Source organism: Scardinius erythrophthalmus (assembly GCF_964197995.2).
Source record: "Scardinius erythrophthalmus genome assembly, chromosome: 2".
Lineage (NCBI taxonomy): Eukaryota > Metazoa > Chordata > Actinopteri > Cypriniformes > Leuciscidae > Scardinius > Scardinius erythrophthalmus.
The window spans coordinates 33,126,422-33,146,109 of NC_138222.1; the positions used below are offsets into that span (position 1 = coordinate 33,126,422).

The 19,688-nt window shown below is 37.0% G+C and overlaps 1 protein-coding gene across 1 annotated transcript in view; it reads left to right on the forward strand.

Annotated features, from left to right (window-relative positions):
- The first annotated feature begins 2,339 nt into the window (after positions 1 to 2,339).
- Positions 2,340 to 19,688, forward strand: part of cdh11 (cadherin 11, type 2, OB-cadherin (osteoblast)) — a 58,343-nt gene continuing 40,994 nt past the window's right edge. Inside the window, exon 1 of the mRNA XM_081358869.1 lies at positions 2,340 to 2,823. The gene's annotated coding sequence lies outside the window, so the exon portion shown is untranslated. The remainder of the gene's footprint in view (positions 2,824 to 19,688) is intronic.

Consider the following 19,688-nt stretch of genomic DNA (forward strand, 5'->3'; position numbering starts at 1 on the left):
TTAAACTAAATGGATATTATATCAAAGAGTGCATGTGTCTGGCTGCTTCCTCTGTTTTTGCAGAGAATGCGTGATCAAAACAACACGGATAAATAATAGTCCTGAAGTGTGTCGGAATCCAAGCTGTGGTGGAACTTGTTTGATTCAGCTGCTGGGTTGCACATTGGCATGGGTGTCTGATTTTATTTACCCAACTGTGCCCCAGTAAGACCATGCAATTGATATAGGCAGTCATTTGTTTGAGCGAATGAATGATAAACCAACAAAAGACATGTGCATCTTTGGCTTTTTAGAGTGTTAAATGGTGGCTTAGCAGGGTTTTTTATAATGTGTGACATCAAAACATTGTTGCCACTGTCATTTAATCTCTGGTGGAAAGTTAAGACAAACTGTATAAAGCGTGCCATAGAATCCTTGACAGGCTCTACTCAGATTTAAAATTGTCCGATGATGCATGCTTCTGTGATACGGAAAGGCAAAGCAAGACGTTTTCCTTATGTGACGGCTAATTTGTGCCTCCAAGGAGCCTGATTAAAAACTGACATGGATCTGATTGCTCTGCCATCCTGAGGTAACACTGCCAACGTTGTCGCTCTCCTTTTTTTCTATTCCATCCACATCCCCACCCTCCTCTTCTACTTCTCTCTCTCACACACTTCTTTAAACCAGCCTTGGCTGAAGCGACTGTGTGAGCAGTGAATCCATTACCCGAGCGACAGCTCAATTCAATTATTAGACGGGCTAATAATCTGACTGAATTGATTGTTCACTATATCCCCAGTCAAATGGCTGATGGAGAGAGGATCATGTTTGGGATTGCCTTAAAGACAGGAATAGAGCACATGCTGAATTTGACCCGGAGCTGTTCTTAATGAACACTACTCTTCCTCAATCTGTGAGGGTGGAACCCCAAACCATAAATACGCCAAAGAAAATCATTTTTTTAGCGAACGACCAGTATTGCCTTGCATTATTATAATGTTGTTGCAAAAACAACATAGAGCAGAAGGAAGAAAATGATTTTCATCCCATTAAACTCAACATCTAAACTGAGTGTTTTGCATTTCTCTTTATAGACTTCAAATGGGATTCTGAATAGTGATATTAGATCGGTTTTATTTTCAGCATGATCCACATACACAGAAAAAGAAACTTTCCTGCCTCAACCTTATGCCACAAATGGAAAAAAGAAGTGGGTCAAACTACAGTTTCAGTGGACTACCAGTTCCAATCAACAAAGCACAATGGTAGGAGTAGACATTCCAATTAGCAGGGCAGTAATGGATACCATAATTATAGACCTACCCTACAATTAAGCTCTGACATGATGACCAGAGTAATGGTCTTACAACATAATGACCTATTTCCAAAATGAGTTTTTCTGAGCATAGTGCTGTGATTTTATGCATGCAACACTATATTCATTGTTAAAAACTGTGTTACTCTAGAAGATAAAGTCGACTTTGAAATAGGGGAAACTGTAGAGTGTTGTAATATGAGGTAAGTTGTAACTCACCTACCTTCAAAATACAGCGTGGCTTTTGAGTTTATTGCTTATAGAAATGGTTAGGCTGTATTAAAAATACCATGAACATTTTATTTTTTATTGAAGCATTATTATTTATTTTATTTTTTTTTGCAAATTAATTTACTGTTATACGAGATAAATAACAGACATTGTGCAATGATATTAACAGGTGTTTCTTTCAGTGCTGTTACTTAGGACAGCTTTAAAGTTATATTGACCTATCAGAAGTCACAGCCATAGCTATGTGTTATATAATTTATAACACCCAAAACATATGTTAAAAACAAAACAACTAATAATTAAGATAAAATATTTGATAAAATTTGATATTATTTGTTTTTATTTTTATTCAAATGTTTTATTTACATTTTAATTAAAGTGGAGAACGTGACTATCTTGTTACTAAAAATGTAAAGTTATTGACAATATCAGACATATGAAAATATTATATCAAAGAGATAGATAAAAAAAGTAAAATTACAGAAACAAAACAAAATATGTGCAGTAGTCCCTGGTTTTCCATATGGCTGTCTTGTCAACTAAATAAAACAAAAGAGGGTTAGAGATAGTGCGAGCTTAAAAGAGATAGCTGTTATGTATTTCCAAACGATCTTAATTCGTTTTATCAGCTGTATTTCTCAATGAGAATTGTGTCACTTTTTTATTATTTAATTTAATTTTATTTAATTTTATTTATTTTTTGATTGAGACGAGGAGGTTTTTCAATCCCCAGTGGGGGCTCAGCTTTCCTCCGCCTGTTTTGATTGGAGGAGGATTTTAGAGGCCGGTTTAACAGTTGCGTTGGCCGCTCGCTTCGGATGGGACCGCGCGACAGGACAGATGAGAAACTGCTTCCATCTGGAAACGCAGGGAGAGAAGGAGGGTTGACTCGACACAGTCACCGGCAGTAAGACACACACATCCTACTTTCGTTACATCGCACCGGTCATCATCATTCCGGCTGTTGGAGGAGCAGAGCGAACGTGCGCGCAGAACAGTTGCACCTGACTGATCGTGGACATACCTCAGTTTTATTTCACCAGTCTTCATTTAACAGTTGCCTTCGATACTTGAAGAAGGGGAAAGAAAATAAAGAAATCAACCGGGCTTTTACGTTTTCCTTCAATTCTGGGAGAGGACTTTTCCAAGGAGGACCCTGCGTCTGGAGTGCTAATAGCCTACACAGACTGCTCTTGTTGGATGTTGATTGTTGGTCAAAGAGAAGAAGTGGCAGCGTTTAGCCGCTGTTGGGACCACCACTGGACAACCGGTGTCGTGTCTGAAAGTGTTCAAAGGTAGGAAGTGATGATGGTGTGTTTACGACTGAAATGCGCATCACATCAACGCTGGACTGCAAGAGCTGGCTTCAGAGGAATGGAGAGGACGGGTCAGCCGTTCTCACCTAAGCTTTTCTCCATCCCTCAGTAGACAGCTCTTTTGCAGTGACTGCACTATTGTAAACCATGCACACTTTAGTCAGTTGCAAATGTGAGCGCTTCTGATGACAGAGGAGCGTTTTGCTTTCGTAGACAGTTGGTCCATGGAGCTCAGCGATAAGCTCAACTTTTAGTTTTTAGCAGCTCCTTACGATAATGAGCACGACGTGGTGGAGATGAATTGCGTTCCACTGAGCCTGAGTAAAAAAAAAAAAAAAAGAAAAAGATGATCATAAAATCACGTTTTATTCTATAGGCTATAGCTAGTGCAGAAAAAAAAAATCCAGTTCTATTGTATGTGGTTATACGACGTCGTCATTACCTTAGTATAGGCTATTTGATTTATTTTCGTGACTTTGGCAAGATATTTGTGACTGTCGATCATCGAGAGTGCTGTGAACAACTTTCCATGCAGCTCTAATATAGCCTAATATCCAGAATACCGATTCCATCTAGTGCACAGTGCAGGCATGGTGTTCGCTGTTTGTTTATTAATTTATTTATTCAAGAATATTTTATTTTATTTAGGTTTTAGCCTACAAGTGATGAGGCTTTCCCCCGTCACGAGCTTTTGGTTTGTAGAAAGGAATGCGCGTCGCCTGTCGCTGGAGTGAATCCACAACGCCTCAGCATTCACGGTGGGGAATGGAGGAGTCGTGAGGGTGGTGAGAGAGTACAACCAGAGCCGGATTAACGCAAAGGCAAACTAGGCACGTGCCTAGGGCCCGATTGGCGGGATGGGGCCCAGACAGAGGGACAAAAAAAAAAAAAAAAAAAAAAAAAATTAAATGTCCTATCTACAATTTATTTCAAAATGTAGCCTATTAATCAACTAAAAATAGTGACGATGTTTATCTTAACCATAGACTGTTACATTACGTCACATTAACGCCAGCCCATGACTGTAGAGGCGCCAGCCAGTTTAGTCCGAGGGGACGTCAGAGGCGATCAGAGGCGGTCAACGAACGCATCCATCAGGTGCTGAGTGCGAAGCAAAAGCAGAAATAGGCACGCAAAGAAGCACAGCTCGTAATGCAGGTCATCGATTTTGGTGTGATTGCAATGTATTTTAAATATAAACTTGTGGGATACTGTAGATCAGCGTCATTTCTGGAAAAACCATTCACCGCTTTATGAGTTTAAAAGAGCGCGAGCGTCATTAACGTGCCCAGACGCGACGCTTTGAATTTGCGCGTACAATCAATGAATAACATCGCGTCCAGAGCTGACTAGTAAAAAAGCTACAAAAGTAAAAGACAAGACGTTTGTATTCAAAGTTAAAAAACCAACACACTGCAACATTTTTAAATGTTTCAAATAAAAGATCTCATATGGGTCTATCTTCTATATTCTGATGCTGATGATTAGATAATACCCTGACATCAAAGCCTATAGGAATATTAGTTTAGATTTTTTTTCCTGCTCAGTAGCGATCGTGTCTTTCTCTTCCACTTGATTTGTGTATAGCATATTTAAGGTAGCAATGCAATACATAATAACATATTACTGATATTAATAATATGACAATATCTGCAGTCAATATTGATTAAATGGGAGGGAAAAATCCTGCCCATAACGCAGAAAAATGATAAAAGCACGTTCATGTTCATCTACTGAAGTGGTATTCTGGAACTGTGAATAAACTGAATAAAACAGCAAAATAACAACAATAACAATAACATCTTCATTAAACAAAAAAAGAGATTAGCTTAGATAAAGTTTGATAGGCTACCAGTAAAAAGTCTGGACCCATTACTATTTTTAATGTTTTTGAAAGAAGTTTATTATTATGCTACAAGCCTGCATTTATTTGATCAAAAATACAGAAAAAAAACAGGAATATTCAGCAAGGATGTGTTAAATTTATAAAAGTGATATTGAAGACTTTTTTAAAACAACTTTTTAATAATCAAAGAATCATGAAAAAAAGTATCACATGTTATAAAATAAATATTAAGCACCATTTCTAACATTTGATAATAAATCAGAATATTATAAAGTTTTCTGAAGGATCACGTGACACTAAATTCAGCTTTGCATCACAGAAATATATTTTAAAGTATAGCCTAGTAAAATAGAAAACCATTATTTTAAATTGTAATAATATTTCACTATATTATTTTTCTGTATTTTTGATCAAATAAATCCAGGCTTGATGAGCATAAGAGACTTCTTTCAAAAACATTACAAATAGTAATTTGTCCAAACTTATGTACTGTGTAAGTAAAAATATACTAAATTTAAAATTAAATGTTGTATAAATAAAAAGGTTAGGAATCATATTTGTTTCAAGTGTGTTTTATTGGGGGTGGGGGGCCTCCAACATGAATTTTGCCTAGGGCCTCCAAATGTCTAGATCCGGCCCTGAGTACAACCCCGGGCATAAAAACAGTCATATACCCCCCGTTGTGAGAATCACACCATGAATCATTACACAAACCCGTTATGAACAATATCAGCTCTGTATTGCTCTGTAGGACACGCAGAACTTGTCTAGATAGTGAGTGATTCAGTGAAGCGAATTAGTGCGTATGTGTGTTTGGATCGGAGTGCTAAGGATTTTACATTTGTACATTTATATATATATATATATATATATATATATATATATATATATATATATATATATATATATATATATATATATATATATAAATGTGTTGTCAGACTCAATGCAATGTGATAGGTATACGATTACAAGATGTCTGTGACTTTGTGGCAGTTACATAGGCCTAACAAGAGATATGGAAAGTATACAAATATTAAACAAAGACTAAGTCCAATCTTCCTATTATCAGCAATCCAATACTTAGAGATAAATGTGTGGGTATTATTATTATTTTTAACAACATCAGCAACAATAATTTAATAATAATAATGATGATGATGATGATGATGATGATGATTGAAGAACACCATGCATGCTCACATGCATTCAATAGAGGGTGCTGTTGTTCTTTTCAGTCCTGGCCCAGTTTGCTTACCACAGTTTTGTCTCGGAGGGCCACTCAAAAAGATTGAGCGCCACCGTCTGTGTTGCTCATGCTCCCCAGGGATGCAGAATTCAATCTAGCAGAGGCTCTGGCTAATGCTGTGGCACTTTGTCAGGATTAACATCTTTCTAGTCAGTGGCTTCTGTTACCTTTGGTGTCACATTACCACCTTGGAGTTGTGTGCAGGGAGAAAAAATGAAGCCCCGGTATCTTGCTCTTGCATTGTGCTGGGTGCTGCGCTGCTCCAGTCCCACATCACTGCGGGTCGATAGAGGAAGAGACTCAGTCATTTTCAACAAATAAAGGCATTTGTTATGGTGACTTGTGAAGCTTCTCAAAGAGCCCTTTTTTTCCACCACCAGTCACATCCAAACAAGGCCGGGAGACCTTTTTTACTGAGTTTAATTTTCAATTATAGAAAAGAATACCTGAGCTAGAACTGATTTTCAGAGCTCATCTGATCAGTTCATATTCTGTGAGGGAGCATTTAATTATAGGTTTCATTAAAGCAGATCTTTTGAAAAGCAAAGGCGAAGTTACGATTAGACAAACAGCGCTTTTGCACATCAATTGGGCTTTGGTGAAAAAAAAAAGTAAATTAATCTCCACACCTATAAATTCGGTCATGTTCATGCATGAAGAAAGTCTGTCCGATTCTGCTGGCAGCCTCCACGGCAGTTTGGTCTCATTGTGGTGGTTTCTACTCACGCGCAGAATAATGATGATTATACCAGCACTTGGACAGGACCAAGTTGTTCGTGCCAACTGTCTCCAGTGCTGGAATCTCATGCCATCTGTTAGTGACCTTGGAACACATAAATAAATTTTTCTGACTGGTGGCTTGGTACTGTATGATAACTCCACACTTTCTATTGTATAAAGTTTTTTTTGGGGGGGGGGGGATTTCTTGGCATCCCTCATGCAGACGCCAAGCATGCCTAAAATTACTTAATTTAATATATATATATATATATATATATATATATATATATATATATATATATATATATATATATATATACATATACAGTATATACAGTATATTCATCTTCAACTGTGAAATGTTTTTTACAAAGTCATGAAGAGAGTCTACAATTACCACTATGAAATGCAGTGGTTGAAATATGGCAACAGGAGAATAAATTGGATGCGGACATTTTTTTTTTATTTTGTATTCCCCATCAAATAGTTATTAATAGAGTATTTGACACAGTGGAGAATTATAGCTTCATTTATACAAAGCAGCCTTCATGCTGAACGTGGTTGCACTAATCACTGCGTGGGTGCAGCAAAACATCCATTCACCCTTATGAGGAGCAATTAGCAAAGCAGAAAATCATACACCCTTTTATATGCTAACTTTTAGAGCAGGAGTGCTTTTCTTTTCTTTCTTTTATTCTTTTAATGCCTTACTTTACAAGGCGGTGCAATGACAAACATAAATCGCCATTCATGATCTCACGACTGATGCAGTGGGGAGATGTTGAGATTGTGGAAAAAATGCCTAATGAACAACACCTGAGAGGATCTTAGTGATACAGATATTTGTGAGGATTGAAGAATTGACATGAACAGTGTGAGATGAGCAACCACATTGTGTCAGGTGCAGTTGGGTGTTTTTTGTTTTATGAGATTTGGTGTGATATGTTATCTAAATGTTGGCAATCTGAAGCCACTTTATAGTGCTGCTCTGAAAAGGCATTGGATTATGAATGACTACATCAAGAATGCATTGTGAATTTGCTGCCAACGGTATGGCTTGCTGGTTTTACTAGACTTCACTGTTAATATTCTTCATTTACTCTAGATAACCTGGAGGTGTGACAAGCCAAGTAGATTTTGTCAAAGCAGTTTGGAAATCTGATGTCAAGACCATTCTTTGATCTATCATAATACTGTTTTTTTTTTTTAACCTTTGCCTTTGAAGACCATGATGTAACTCAACCTTCTTTGACAGTTGCATCCTTTATTCTTTTATGGATAAAAATACGTAGAGAATGTACAGCACATATTTACATATTATTAAATTCCATTGGTGTTCTCATGCTTGCATTTCTTTTGAAATGCAGAAAAATAGAATGCAGTCATTAATTTATTACAAATACTTTTTATATATTTTATTTTGTTGAGGGACTTTCAAGCACTGATTGTATTTGTGGTATTACCTCACACATGGAATTGTTAATGGTAAGCTAGTACATTTAGGATTGCCATTATCTGTGTGGTTTGACGTGTTTTGTGTTTGCTTTAATTGCACATATTTTTTCATATCTGTGAAATTAAATCTGTTGACTAGTATTTAAACATGGTAATTTTTGCCAATGATATTTTATCCTATAGACCTAGTCATTAAAAAACTTCTTGAAATATAAATTTTGCTGAAATTAAACCAAAATACCAAATCATGCTGCGTTCTCAAAGAGATGACCTTTAGAAAGAAAGCACTGGTCATAAGTGATGTGACTTGGGTATATGGCCAGTTATAGGCCTGATTCTTCTCTCAGACTTGCTTGGCCGCAAAACAGCAGATAACATTATCCTGAACCCATTTCCACACAACGCAATTAGACATGAGACGTGTAACCTTTTCTTCAGTAATGCATCCTAAGACAGAAGTGCTTTAACACCCCCTCCCTCTTTTTTTCCTCTCAGTTTGAATTCAAGTCGTAATACCAATAATAAAGCACACGTGATGGGTTAGAAAAAGTAAGCACAGGATTTATTTATTTTTTATTCCTCACATAACGTACTACACATAAATGTGAAAACATGTGGTTGCATTAATATGATTTTTTATGTATTAGTTCTTCCTGTCCTTCCAAGAAACCCTGGAAGTAAACAAGTAGCTTATTTGTGAGTCCAGATACCAGCCATCTGGTTAATGTTGCTAAGGGTTTGCACAGGTTTACAACTCTTCCTTTTGGAATGGGAAAGGGGTGGGAGGATGAACTGATCTGCAATGACATGCTCCATTACTCCTTCTTTGCATCTGCAATAAAGCTAATTGTCTGGTTTCCCATGTTTAAGCCCAGTGTTGCCACAATGCACATTCACACTAATATTCAAGACACTGAAGACAATGAACATGGGCTGCATTTCTCACAGACCAATCAGAAAGAGCACACCGGCACAAATGGATCACAAATATCCCCCTCGTGTTCCTTCTGAAAGTGAACTAACATCTTTTAATTTATAGTTCAACCATAGCCTGCAATCAGAGCGTTAAGTGCTCCAGGTTCATTATCGGGTGGCATATGGTGATGCATATGCATAATACACTAATACTTACTCTAACTCTGTCCTATCTATCACTGTGCTATAGGCAATGTATGATTTTGTGCAATTAAACTTTTCCCTGAGATACTCATTGTTCTTTTGTCTATTTAAGTCTTCGAATGTAATGAAACAATAGGGATGAATGCACACAACCCGATCGTTGTAATTTCGCATAACGTGTTTTGGAGGGTCTCTAAATGCGTGGGGCGCGTAAATCACAGTGTTTTTCTGTCTTTAAATGTTTATTTGTTGCCTCACCAGCCTAGAAATTACCAGAACAAAAAAGAAAAGACAGAGAATGGCAGTCATGATGACAGCGGCTAATGTCTGGCATTTGTCTCCGTAGCTAGTTGTCTCTTAAGGTTTGCAAGCGCCACACCATCACATGGGTTTTTGTAGCAACGTTCAAGTGGCTTATTGTTTCCTACTTAATGGTAATGAATATTGCTGCAGATTGTTGAAATGCAGAAACAAAATAGTAAAAGGAAATCTCTTAAAATTAGCTCACTTTAAGACATGAGGCATGAAATTGGATTTTGAGTTTGCTGCTGTAGAGAGAGAGAGAGAGAGAGAGAGAGAGAGAGAGAGAGAGAGAGAGAGAGAGAGAGAGAGAGAGAGAGAGAGAGAGAGAGAGAGAGAGAGAGAGAGAGAGAGAGAGAGAGCATTGCTGTTCTCACAGTTCAGTGCTTCTCTCATTGCTTGCTGTCCTTTTACTCTGTTGTATTTCCTCAGAGCAGCTGCCTCACCTGTTCTCAATATTTAATGTGGTGGAGGGTCTTTTGGGCTTGTAATGAAGTGGAGGTCAAGAGCTTCCTCCAGCTTCTTTCCTCCAAACTGGCCCTGTAAATGTCAGACGGGCTGTGAGAAAACAGTCTGAACTTTCCCCCGTCTATCTCAGTCAGTCATCTCGTATTTCTCTTCATCACTGCCCACTCTTTTGCTCCCTCTATCTCCGCCAACCTTCGTCAGAATTCATCTCAGAGCCCTGGCCTCCACTCAGCCAAAGCCTGAGCTTTTTCCATGTTATATTACCACCTCATCAGCCCTTTTTTTCTGTCACTCATCTTCCCCTTTTTTTTTCTTATCTGATGAAAGACATGGAGAAAATCCTCCAAAACAAAATGAATTTGACTCGTGTGGTTATGGATGGCCACGCAGGATGTTTCTTTTTGAACAGAGTTTTTTGTTTGTTTTGTTATTATTATTATTTTTGGACCCCAGAGGACACAGTCATTTCTTTTGAAAGAAAGACGCAACTCATCACCTCCCGGACTTACTGTTTCAGTTTTGTACGATCCTGGCCATTTTGGTGGCCTCGATAACATATTCATCCCTTTAATCTCTATAAGCTGACACAATGGTGTGTGAAGAATCAGGCTATGTTCCATTCCACTGACCATCTGATGGGCAGCCTTCTCTAAAGACCTGGCCACAATACTAGCGTCTGGCTGCTTCACTCAGAGAAAACAAGAGGTCCAAATCTAGCAGCACTGGGGCTTTGTCAACAGTGAATAACAAGCAGGCCAATTACAACTCAGTTACCAAAAGAACAGTGGAAAAGGCTGTGAGTAACAACAACTCCCAAACGGTGAGAGAAAACTAGGTTTATGGAACAGATGATGTGGAAGATAAAAGAATTTGTTGAATAACCTGGTGGGCCAATATTTCAGGCGAGGTATGCGGATAAAGGCTCCCAATTTTTGTGTTTATACATAATAAGTGGGATAAATTGAGCTTGGGAGTTTAACAAGTGCGGCACTGATAACCTTCTGCTGTCCTTGGCATTCATAGCTTTGTACCCTTGATCTCCAAGGTCTCATATTAACTTTTGGATGGAAATCTGTCTCGAATGAATTATGATGCAAAAATAATCCCTGGGGTTTGTAATCAGTAATTCTGTTTACTTTAGCCAATCGCAGGGCCCCAGATCCAGGCTGTGATGTGGCCCTTTCTCTGCCAGGATCTGAAGACTTGAAAAGATATGTAAATGATATTAGTTTCTCTATTATACCTCTTAGCTTTTTTCTTCCTTCAGAAAATTATAATAGGACAAGATGCATGATTGATTACATGTATTTATCTAAATTTAACTATCTGAAGAGCTCATTTCCTCAGAGGGAAATTGCAACTAAATTAGCAAGGATGATTTTTTTTTTAATGAAAGAAAGAAAGAAAGAAAGAAAGAAAGAAAGAAAGAAAGAAAGAAAGAAAGAAAGAAAGAAAGAAAGAAAGTAAGTAAGAAAGAAAGAAAGAAAATGTGTATGAACTCAATTGGGTTAGAACATCTGGTGTTCCAAAACTCTTTTGACTTGATATGCTAATCAAATTTTTTTTTTGTCAAAAAAAGAATAAATGCTCAAAAGAGTAGTGGGACAGTCCCAGCACATGTTCTCGGATCCTGCTTTTCCTTCCTATTGACGTTTTAATAAGAGAGGGGCATTCAGTCAGCCCATCTCTCGAAACGTTATTTGTGTCGTTTTCGTTTTTAACCTTGAGATCAACAAAAATAGCATGGAATGAGTGAATAATTTATTTAGTTCTGCTTCTAGTGGCTGGGTTAAGGGGAAGCGGTTTGGTCACAAAGGCATACATTTGTAAATGAGGCAGATAAACCTTTGGGTAGACAAGGAGCGTTTTGTTTGACACAGGAATTCTGTTGTTGGCTGTTTTGGTTGTCAAGTACTCTGGGAAGGCAGGATGTGTACTGGACCTACAATGGGCCTTTCAGCTAAGCATCTCAGATGCACGGCGATGCTGTCCCGCCTCCTTTCACAGTGCCCTAATCTCTTTATCAGGCAGCCACAATGGCGGATTCAGTCTTCAGCCTTCAGCCTTGCCGGCGAGATCAAGACCAGGAGGCAGACGCTTCAAACTGACCAGCGTCTAACCTCAACCAGCCTCAAAGCACAAAGTTTTCACAAGTGCTCAAGGGTTATAGACACATTGAGAAAATGAAGAAGATATGGAAATCATGCCAACAACAGCCCGTACAAATATCAAATAAAATTATTTAAATTGTATTTTTTCATCTTAAGCTTCATAATTTTTCTGAAACATTTACATGTTACTAAATCAATAGTAAAAAAAAAGAAAATACTTTTTTTCTACATGATAACATATACAGATATACTTAATAAATTAAGTGCATAAATTAAGTGCATGATCTAAGTTCAGATAAAAATAAACTGTAAGGACCATTAGTTCTTAGTATGCAAGAAAATGTATCCTGCTTATATGTAAATCTGCAGACGAATTTCAACTTTTTCTACTTCACCTTTCAGTTTTAAATGTGGCTCCAGCTAAAAGTAAAAAAAAAAGTTAGTAATTGATGAATATAATAATACATTTCCAATGAAAAATTTGACTAGTAGGGTATGGTTCTCTTTGTTTAACTTTATAAATTCATTTTTAGACATTTTCTCTCTGATAATTTTAAACCTGTAAAATAAATGAGATTTTTCAGATATTATTCAATCAATACATACTCACTCACCTTAATATATTTGATAAAATTTTATTGCCAGTTATGTGGAGTATTTGAATGTTTTCTGTAAAAATAACCAATAAAATAAATTAAATTAGAAATTAGAATAATATTATAATATATATATATAAAATGAATAAAAAACATGAAAACCGAATTCACCAGAAAGGGAGTTTGTCCCTCCATCTAGTGGCCCATTTTTGTTTAAGGCCTGTCAATGTGTGTTTGCATCAGTAAACTCATTCACACTCCTGGAGCCAGCAGCACCCTCAGGAATCTGTCAGCGTTGCAGTGCTACCTCTGTAGCGCAGACATTGCCATTCCATTTGTGGGGCTGTTTGTCTTTGATGCAACAGCTTTTCTATTGCTTATATCCTTTCTGAATCATTCTTCACTCTCGCAATAGGAAAACGCATTAAGGCATATTAGGTTTGGCTGAATCACTGTAATGCCAAATTGCACTTAATTTCACACCTCTGTAAATTCTGTTGTGTCAGGAAAGCTCTTTTTAGACCTCTTTCTGTCACGGACAAGCTCTCCAGTAAATAGTTTGGGGCCTCAGGGACTCGTCCAGCCTAAGGTTTTAATTGTTGTAATTTAATGCAGGGGTGTCCGCATCCTGTTGACCCCTGTTTGCTGGGTTTTGTAGGTTACAGTGAAGGCAGAAATAATTTCCAGCTGCCTGACATTGTGGGTGGCCCATGGGTGGACAGTCTTTTTAGAAAAGCAGCCGCTTCCCTTTCTAATTAGGCTGTTGAACATTAGCACTACAACTGTTAGAGGAGAAGGGAAGTAATGGCCTTTTCAGTGAGAACGGTAAAGGGTTGTACACTGCTTGTCACTTCCACAAGGACACAGGGCTCGTGAAGGCCAGCAAGGCGTTCATTAACATGACAGTTAGCCTTGGGTCGTAAACCCGAACCGACTTGTAATGGAGGAGTCCGGCCCCTGCTGAGCGACCAGGACAGTGCGGTGTACAGGACGGGGGGAGCTAAACTAGAGACCACCCTCCATACAAATCCCACCACTCCCACGAAGAGCAAACAAGCTGTACTTCCTTCAACTGTCATGTAAAACAATGTCTTTCATTTTATGCCAGAAAGACCTGTTCCCATCCGCGCAGTCCTTTTCTTCTTTTGCCATTCGCCCATTCACCTTCTGTATGCTCCTCTCACCCAAGAGCAAACCATCTTTTCTTTGATGCCCACTCGCGTGATTGTTGACCTGACAGCTGTCTGTATTTGAATGGCTCTCCATGGTAACAGTCGGGAATGTGTGTATTGAAGTGCTAAAGCACTGCCTAGAGAGTATAATATCAGTTGCTTATGAATTGCATCATACACTTCTTGATGTTATGTCAGTTGTTACATACTTGTTGTTACATACCTTACATATACATATACTTAGGGCTGGACAATAATTCAATATCAATATAAATCGCGATATAATTTTTTTCAATAACGATGATATGATTTTTAAACACATTTCCGATATTTCAATATACATTATACAGCATTTGTCACTGGCACTTTACATGTAACCCAAATAATCCATTAGTAATCGTATTGACGGCTTAATCAGACTGCAAAGCCTTCATGTAAACACCTTAATCGATCAGATACATGATCGAGAGAACATGTAAACACTTGATCATATTGACAACCGAAACTGAAAGGAATGCGCATGTGCAATGACGTAGAATAGCGTAATGACGCACGAAACGAGTTGTTCTTCCTGTTGAATAGTGTCATATAAATGAGTTTGAAATTCTTCTTTCATTCCGCGTCTGTGAAGTGGAGCAGGACAACGTCCCACCAGTCCTAGTTTCCGATTCTCATCCACAGACGTGTGGTTTTGGGCGTGGGGAGGGGCATTTTTACCGCAGCACGGCACAACGGTTCATGCTCACTGTCTCCAAATTATGACCAGAAACGGATAAATATTAAGTCTGCTGTTTAAAACAAATAAAGAACAAATGTAGGGGAATGGTTATTATGCGCAAACATCGGGAAACTCTTTTGTGCAGTGAGCGCATGTCAAAAATATATATTCCGATTTGAAGCGGGCACACCAACCCGATCACTTGTTTAGCGTTCATGTAAACACCACATTCAGATTGATCAATTGGAATGAATTCAGGGTTTCATAAACACTCAACAATGTCCTTGCCCCAGCAACTTGTGTTTTTGTTGTTGATCACTCTTTTTGTGTTTTCTGCAGCAACTCTGAGCACTTTTGTTTCGATCTATAAGAATAATATAATCAGCCTAGTTTATAGTTTAAAGTTTCAAGATATTAATATTAATAAGTTGAGAGTCTTGTTTAGTTGACAGTGATTTCACATTTCTTGTTTGGATGAAGGCTAAATACAAATAAAAGGTGAACATTAATTTATTTGTACCTTTTTTATTTTATAAAATATGATATAGTTTTATAGGAGGAGGTTTCATAGACTTGGCAAATTCATTTTTCAGAAGTTTGTAGGTACAGACATCCATTGTGGGCATTCTTGGCACTTTTTCTGAGGCTTTTATATTTGTCATATCGATATCGGAATTGTATCGTTATATAAACTTTGGCCATATCGTCCAGCCCTACATATAGTAAAGTAATTCGACTCGACTTATTTCTTTATTCTGCTTCTCTCATTCATGCTTTGATCAGAACTGTAGCTGGGCAATTCTTAGACTACGGGCACTTTCATGTCCTTTGATCATATTTTATAAAAAACATTTAATTTTGAAAAATTAACACTTTCATAGTTAAATTTACAATGAAAGTACTTTAGGAACTTTTTACCGGTAGTCTATGATGATTTTTTCACCTTTTTAAACATCATTATACATGCAAATATTGCTGTTTTGTGCTTGTCCCACACCCAGACTTTTGATCTTCAATAATGAAAAAGAAGTGTAAAAAAGTTATTTATCTTTTTTTTATTATTATGACTGAATAAAGTTTCAGTAAAAGAATCAAAACATAATTGAGGTATTTAAGGTCAGACAACTATTAATGTGATTTTATATACAAAATGTAGTTGTCCCACAGTATTGCCGTCATTTCCACCACAACGCTGTAATGTCCCTTTAAAAAGTTTTTTTGAAAGATTGTTTGGGTAGTTTCAATGGAGATGAACAATGACATCACAGCACATGTCTGACATGGAGGAGATTTTAAATTTCTTCAGCAACTTGGATAAGAAAACTCAAGGTAAATGTTGCTTAAAATGAAAATATTTTTATTGTATGTCATTTCCAAACATGGCGTAACAATAAATGAGTTTGTAAATAAATTGATTTTTTAACACAAATAGATGTATTTTGCATGCATGCAATGCTAACTACCAATTCATAGCTAATATGTAATACTAGCTTGGATTTTTTTACAAAATACTGTAGGATTATCATTTCCACCACGGTCATTTCCACCACATTTCCACCACATTATTCTTGGGTGGAAATGACAAAGGTGTGGTGGAAATGACATTTATGCTTACAAGGTGGAATTCTTAGATTGAGTGGCTACATATGAATATTTTATTTATTGAAATGTACAACACTAATGTATTTATTCAAATATATATTTGTTTAAATGCCTTTTCATCTATTTTTAAGATGCTGCGGAGGTCAACTGGATAAAGGTCTCACTATTTGTGGTTAAAGTTGTTTACAGTAAGACTGTAACTGTTCATCTGGTTATGGAACCAAACAGACTAATGACTAATGATTTGTTAAAAGGGTTTCAACTAAATGTTTTCTGTTTTTCTACATGGACGTCCATTCATTGTCATTTCCACAACACCCAGTCATTTCCACCACCTCATAACATTTTTAAAAATATGTACAAAATTCTAATCACTCATTAAAAAATTCTGCATATTTTATGGGATAAGGTTCCACTTAATGTAATAACACAAGTAGTTATTTTTCTGAAATGTATCTAACCAATGCAATATTATATTTCAGGTTGTGGTGGATGTAAGCTTTGTGTTTGGGCCTCATGACAATTTATTTATTTAATCCACAAATCTATGGTAATTGCAATATAGGTATAAATTGGTCAAACTATGTGTGGAAGTGGTTTTACACTGTTGAGAAATTATGTATATCATAAGAATTTTAAATAATAATCAAATATTTGCATGTGATGGAAATGACATTTGTTCAGTGCGGATCGGAAAATATGTCAAAAAACACCAATTTGTCTTATAATGTAAGTGCGTTCTCTTATGGATCATTAAACTAGACTAGTTATATTTAACTGTTAGACTGTGACAATTTTGATTTGAACACTTTTTTTTACATCAAGTTCACAAGGCCAAAAGTGCCCGTAGTTGAAGAACCACCCAGCTGCTGAAATTTAAGAACCAAAGAATTTGCAATGCTTTTAGTGCCAAACTCTGCTGTGTTTTACACGGGGACAGATCAGGATGAGCCAGTGAGTGTGCATTGTTTCTCAGAAGTGTCTTAACACAGAATAGAGGCATGTGCGTCACCAAATAGGGGATTTCAAAAGCACTGCTCCGAGCAGCATTTGAAGCAGCGGAAATGGGAGATTTTGAGTGGCATGAAAGCTGACGATTCTATAAGTTCTTAACTTGGAGGTGTTTTTCTGCTTCTTAGGGTTATTTGGGGCACAGCGTATTGTCACTGGAAGTGGGGGATTGATAGAGAAGGCAGTAATTCTGGGTTACAGACATTTTTTTTGTTTTGTTTTGTTTTTTACCTGAATTTTAGGTCAAGTCAAGCATTATGTGTGCAGTGTTTTAAACAATGTGTGTGGTTTCAAAGCAGCTTCACAGAAAATGTTCAGACCTGGTATTAAGATCAGTGATAAATGATAATCATGGTAACATTTTGCTATCTGATCAGTCTATAAACACTAATCTTTCCTGATGCGACCCACATGGTAAACCACTAAAAGAAGGGTTTTAAAGCTGCCATGTTTATAATTTATTTAAATCTTAAGACATATGTTTCTAGGCTAGATTTTATTTTATTATGCATATCAATTTTTGTTTGAACTATTTTCTTGTTCTCTTGAGAAATTAACTTTAAAGGTGCTATATAAAAATACAGTTATTATTATAATTATATTCACAGCATCGTTTAAAAGTGTAAGAATTTTTTGTTGTGTGTGCACAATTAAAAGAAATAAATAAAAAAACAGTGATTTCTTTTTCATGATTCTTTGAAGATCAGACAGTTCAAAAGAACATTATGTATCTGACTTAGACATTTTTTGAAACAGTAAAATCTTTAGTGTAATTTTTTGTTGTGTGTGCACAAAAAGTGTGCACTAGATTGCTCAAAAATTACACTAAAGATTTTACTGTTTCAAAAAATGTCTAAGTCAGATACATAATGTTCTTTTGAACTGTCTGATCTTCAAAGAATCATGAAAAAGAAATCACTGTTTTTTATTTATTTATTTTAATTTTTTAAGCACCAAATCAGCATATTAATGATTTCTGAAGGATCATGTTACACTGAAGACTGGAGTAATGAATAATGGAGTAAAATTCAGTGTATCATCACAGGAAACAAATGTTTTTAATTGTAATACTATTACAATGTATTTTTGATCAAATACATGCAGCCTTAGTGAGCCTAAGAAACTTCTTTCAAAAACAGCTCACAAGCTTACTGATATACGTACAATAAAAGTGTCTGCTAAGTGGATAACTGTAATTTGATAATTGTAACTTAACTGAAATAACAATCTGTATCAGCTGACCAGTTGTGATCGGGTCACCCAATGTGACAGGACCTAAGATGTTTAGGTAATAAGGGAGAAAAATATTATTACAGTTATGCATTCAAAACACTGTGATGAAAGATGTTATGTAGAGTTTATTTTTTTTTCTTATTTTTTATTTTTTTTCTCTCCAATGTACGGTTTGCACAGCAGTGCTAGCCTTTTCCTAGTGCGCACCCATAAGAAATTTCTAAATGCAGGTGGTGAAGAAGGCAGGCAGATGCTATCATTTATCACAACCCTTCTGTATGCAAGCGAAGCAAATCCTGAGGCTAAGAACAGAGAGAGAGGGACGAAAAAGAGAACGATTTCCATGCCTGTTGAGGCCACGCTGACAGATATAGTCGCCTCTGAGATTAAATCAAATTCACAATGAACACATCTGATACTAACACAAAGCTCGACGAGAGCTACATTATTAACATTGGTATTCATTCCGTCTTCCAGTTATTCCACCTCCCGTCCAGACTGAACAGAAAACGTTATTGCTTGGATGGAGGGTGCCCGGTGGGTCATTATGGGTCAGTGCAGGTGTCCCTGGAAATCCTGTTGGGTAGCTATTCACACTGAGGTGGTAAGACCCACTCGGACCATTTTCCCCCGGTCCCTGTCGTCTGTATGCTACAAACACAGTCGCTCAGTCCCTCCGTCGGAGGTGGCTTTTCAATTACTGAGCGAGGCTGCGGGGGGAAGGAGCTTGACAAAAGCCATGATATAAACCATTTATAGTGCGGCTCCATCATGGCCCCAATGCCAAAGCGGGCTGGACGGTTCATTTAAAAGAGAAATTAATCACACATGGTTTCAGGCACACAATAACAGATTATGACTGGCTAGTGGCACCTCACTGAGTCCAGGGATACAATTTTAAAAAGACACTTAAATCTGTGGAGAAATGCATAGAGTTTGTGCACCCCTTGAAAAAAAATGTAGGCCTATGAACTTACCATATTTCAGAGCTGCAGGTGAAGACTTTGTATGAGAGGGAGAGGTAAATAAAACTGCACAAATGTGTATTCAGTGTTAGTCAGTAATTGGCTAAAAATTGTGATTCTACAAACTCAATTTTTCAGTAATATGACAATAGCTCAGCTCTTTTCAAAACATTAACAAGGAACTTTTTTACCGTTCGGTGTATTGTTGAAAAACACATCACTGTATTTTTCATCATATTTTATCATGCCCACAGCTCTGGAGAAGAATGATCTGAGGCA